At 29.8% G+C, this 4,661-nt stretch overlaps 1 pseudogene; it reads right to left on the minus strand.

The window, feature by feature from the left end:
- The window catches only part of LOC107024897, a 4,029-nt pseudogene extending 1,671 nt beyond the window's left edge, over positions 1-2,358 (minus strand).
- Between the last annotated feature and the right edge of the window lie 2,303 nt (positions 2,359-4,661).

The following is a 4,661-nucleotide window of genomic DNA, read 5'->3' on the forward strand; positions in this document are numbered from 1 at the left end:
CACCCCCACCCCCACCCTATAAAATAGTAATTTTATTTTTAAATAATATTCAATTTCATAAATTGTTTTTTACTCTAGTAAAAATAAAAGATGTCTCTCAAAAATATTTTTCATTCATAAATCAAACACTAAAAATTATTTCCGGAAAATATTTTCTACTCACCAACCAAACATGAGAAAATAAGTCTAAAATCTACTTGTTTTCAAGGAAAACATTTTCTAGGAAAACATTTTCCTCCGTACCAAACACACCCTACATAGAAAAAGTCTCATAGTTCAACATTCTAACTAACGTGTTCAATAGCTCAAGTTTCAGAAAGTATTTTAATATATTATTCACATCTTTAATTTAAGATCGCAGCGAACTCCAATCAGTTTGTTGGACTTGCAGTATGCAGACAACAAATTTGTTGTTATAAAAATCAGTAGATCTCAAACTTGTCCAAATGAAACACTTGAGGCAGTTGAACAATATGTTGAACCAAAATTCACATTTCTATTGCTTAAATAAAAAATAAGTTTAGAATACACTGAGGGGTCGTTTGGTACAAACATTGATAATGAAGAGATTAATGATGCAGGAATTAATAATGTAGGGATTAATAATGCAGCGATTAGTAGTGCAGAGATTATTTTTTGTCAAATGTTTGGTGCACTACTTTCCACTTAATTTTGTTTTTGATTTAAAACTCTATAAAATTCTAAAACTCTATAAAAAAAATTCTTTCCTATTATACCCCTGTGTTATTATGAGTGTTTATTTCATGTATTGGGTCAACATAGATAACCATCAGATCGGATAAAATTTCAACATAATTTTCTATTCCATTTAATTGGTTAAATGAAATACATATATACATAAAATTGTTATTAATTTTAAGGTGCGATGTACCACTAAGAAGATTATTGATGGAACAATGTATTTCTAATTTTTTATAATTAAGTATATATCCTAAACTTAACATAGACTTAAGACTACTTAAATTGTTCAATATCTAAATCTTTTTTTTTTAAAAAAATAGTTAAAGTGGGTAATCGACAAACTATCTTGAATGAAAAAAATAGAGAAAAAATATTAGTGAAATCATTAAATTACACTAAATGGATTCGGAAAATTAAAAAAATATTTATAACCATTCCAATATAAATACAAAGAAAATTAAATAAAAAAAATTTAGAAAATGGAATAAGGAGTTAGTTTAGTCATTTAGGGTCTTATCCAAGGTTTAACAAACCTTGAATTAGTTATACCTCCATTTTCTAGGGATAAGATAAGATCATATATGATGGATAAGTAATCCATGGATTAAATTAAATGAAGTAACCAAACAATGTATTTGCTAGATTAAATTTTAATCCATGAATTATTTTATCTAATACCACCTACCAAACGAATCCTGTGAATTTAATCCATTTAGCATCTTTCTTCAAACTCGTCATCTATCTTCTAGTCTTGCTTCTCCTTTGTCTCAACAATGTTCAATTTCAGAAAAAGGCAACACATTTGTTCTAGCTTGTTAACACCTTTTTGGAGGTCTCCATCATACCTTAATGCTGAGGAATATAACATTGCCAGTTTTTAAAAAAATTTAGGAGGCTCATACGATTCCATATGTGTTATGTGGCAGGAGGAGTTTGGTTGGTAGACTGCCAATGTGGAACGGAATCTGAGGCTTTTGGTGTGTTTGATAATGGTGTCAGGGCCAACCATATTTTGTGTCCTTATTGATGAATCAACATGTGGCTGCCATGTAAGTGGTTAACCAATGAAAAATGGATCTTTTTGTAGTGGTTTAACGTATTTTATTATGTCAGAGTTTCTTGGTTCCTTTATGTCTTTGCCTTTGACTACGTGGTGTTCTTGTGGTTGATGAATATTTGATAAGACAACTCTTGATGATAAATTATATTTGTACTATGTATTCTGAACAAAGTTGTTACTTTATTATAGCTGTGTATTATAGTTTTGTTGATTGAACCCTCAATGAATGTTTTTACTCATGTCATATGTTTTAATAATGATTAGCTTCTGAAGGATATGATCAAAATTTAAGATTCGTAGCAACATAACATTATAGAAACTTGATAGTGATATATGAGGTCTTGACTAGTAATGGTTGTTAGGTTTTTCTTCTCCCCCAGTCTGTGAAATTGCTACAAATTCCATACATTACCATCTGCATCTTTCCTTCTGAGCCCACAACTTTTAGAAACTTATCAATTATATCAGGGGTTTGTAAATGATCCAAAAATGTCAACTCGAAGGATGAGCTCTCGAGAGTCCAAATGCAGGTTTGTATTTTCTACATCAATTTAGATTCTCTCATGATTGGTCTCAATATCTGCTGGAGTCCACATTTGTTACAAAAAGAGAGAAGCTAGTCATGTAGTGGAGATACCTAAAGAGAAACAATGTATCGGCCATGTTGTGCTTTTTAGAATAAGCTTATAGTGCCTCTCCAAATAAAATTTTTATTAACAAAAAATAAGGGAAAATATCATTACTATCTGTTGAAGGTATATATCTTCACTTGTTGCTTACCTTAAATGCTACTAAAGATCTGTCTGTGTTTTTAACCTTTATGACAATCAACACCTCTTTTCCCTTCATTTTCTGTACAACACTCGCTTTTCATGGCAAAGACCACAAAGCATAAGATATTTAAAATATTAATTTAATTTTTGAAATAAAAAAAGTAGTTTTGGAACCACTATTAAAGAGATTGTATACCTTCAACAACACAATAATGCTAAAAATCGAGATTAAGAAGACATACTAGTCATGTTTTGGGATTTATCCTTCACATCCTAAAAATTTAAAAGCATCAAATACAAAAATGCCAAAAACAAAAAAATCAGTTATATAAAAGGGTCTCATAATCTACCTAAGTATCAATCCAAACCTTTTGAATAGTCCATGGTGGATCATGCTTCAAACAAACAGAGGTTACAAGCTTGTTGCGGTATTTTTCATTGTTTCTTCTGACATCAACGAGTACCCTCTTCCACGGGTATCCATAAATCTAGTTCAAGGAGTAATCTTACCTAGTATATACACCAATTTCAGAGTTCAAAGATTTAAGGAAGTTAAGAAATTTCTACCTTTTAACTTGTAAGGAAGTACAAGAACACTACCTGGATCCACACAGGTACCAAAGAAAGGTAGAACGCTGCAACAATTTCTTCCGATGGAATCTTATGAGACTCTTAGGCAAAGAAACCCTTTAATCATTGTTGCTCTTTGTTTGGGGAAAAATATAAAGTGTGTTACTAAAAATATTTCCTTTCAGAAATTCTTGGAAAATAGGCGTAGTTACTTTTGTGTTTTTCCTTTTAGGAATTGGGGGGAAATTAGATACCCGGAGGGAATATAATTATTTTTAGAATTTTTTTTGTTAGAATTGTTTGAGCACACTTACAAAGTGTTACATTTAAAATTATAAAAATATCACAATTTAAAAAAGTAGTTAAAATTTTAATAGGCGTTTCCAACATTTAAACACCATAATACGAGTATAGACGACTAATCGATGTATAATAAAGTCAGCTTAATTCTACTACAAAATACACGAAAAGGGTAGACTAATCCAATTGATTATTTAGCAAATTTCAATTTTCTCATCAACAAAAAGAAGGATCTAATCACCTAATTCTACCTTCATCTATACAAAGAGCAAACAAATAAACTTACCTAGTGAACACAATCACAAATTTGTACAAAACTATTTGATCTATTAATATTGAGATTAGGAAATCCAAAAAAGTGAAGTTAAATTTACCTTAAAATGGATATTTTGATTATGAGTTTAGTGATCTAGAGATAATGCTTGCAAAGTTGTTAAAATGTTTGAGAAATGGCATAGAATTGGCGGAGGAATGACAAAGTAATCGTCGCCGCCACTGGTAGCACACCGGTGTTATCGACGCAGTTCACCGACAGGCCCAGTGATATTCTGAACTTGTTCTTGACAGAACCTCCTCGTCCTCGTTTCGATCACCAAACATTGTTGTTCTTCACGATTCACAAAATCTAAAGACTATAGCCAGATTGAGAGAGATGATGGAAGTGAAGGAAGAAGTGTGTGAAATGAAGGGATCGTGAAATGAATCCTCATTTTGGGAATGTTGCTCAAAATTACTAGTTTATATATATATATATATATATATATATATAAAGCGCTATTTAGCTTTAACAAATAATTTGTAGCATAGATATAATTATTATTTTATTTAAATAAAAGCATAAAGCTAAAAGGTTATAGAAAATATATACCAAAACTAAACAGAAATTTTTGGTATTTTCATGTTTGGGATGGTATTCGGAAGTAAAGTTTTAGAATTACGACATTTGAGTTTGGCATAAGACACTTGTTTTCAATATTTTTCGAATATAAAATTATTTACTNTATATATATATATATATATATTTATATATATATAGCGCTATTTAGCTTTAACAAATAATTTGTAGCATAGATATAATTATTATTTTATTTAAATAAAAGCATAAAGCTAAAGGTTATAGAAAATATATACCAATTAAAATTGGGAATAAAATAATGAAAATAGAATTGCAAAACTAAACAGAAATTTTTGGTAATTCAATGTTTGGGATGGTATTCAGAAGTAAAGTTTTTGAATTACGACATTTGAGTTTTGCA

Source organism: Solanum pennellii, chromosome 7, assembly GCF_001406875.1.
Source record: "Solanum pennellii chromosome 7, SPENNV200".
Lineage (NCBI taxonomy): Eukaryota > Viridiplantae > Streptophyta > Magnoliopsida > Solanales > Solanaceae > Solanum > Solanum pennellii.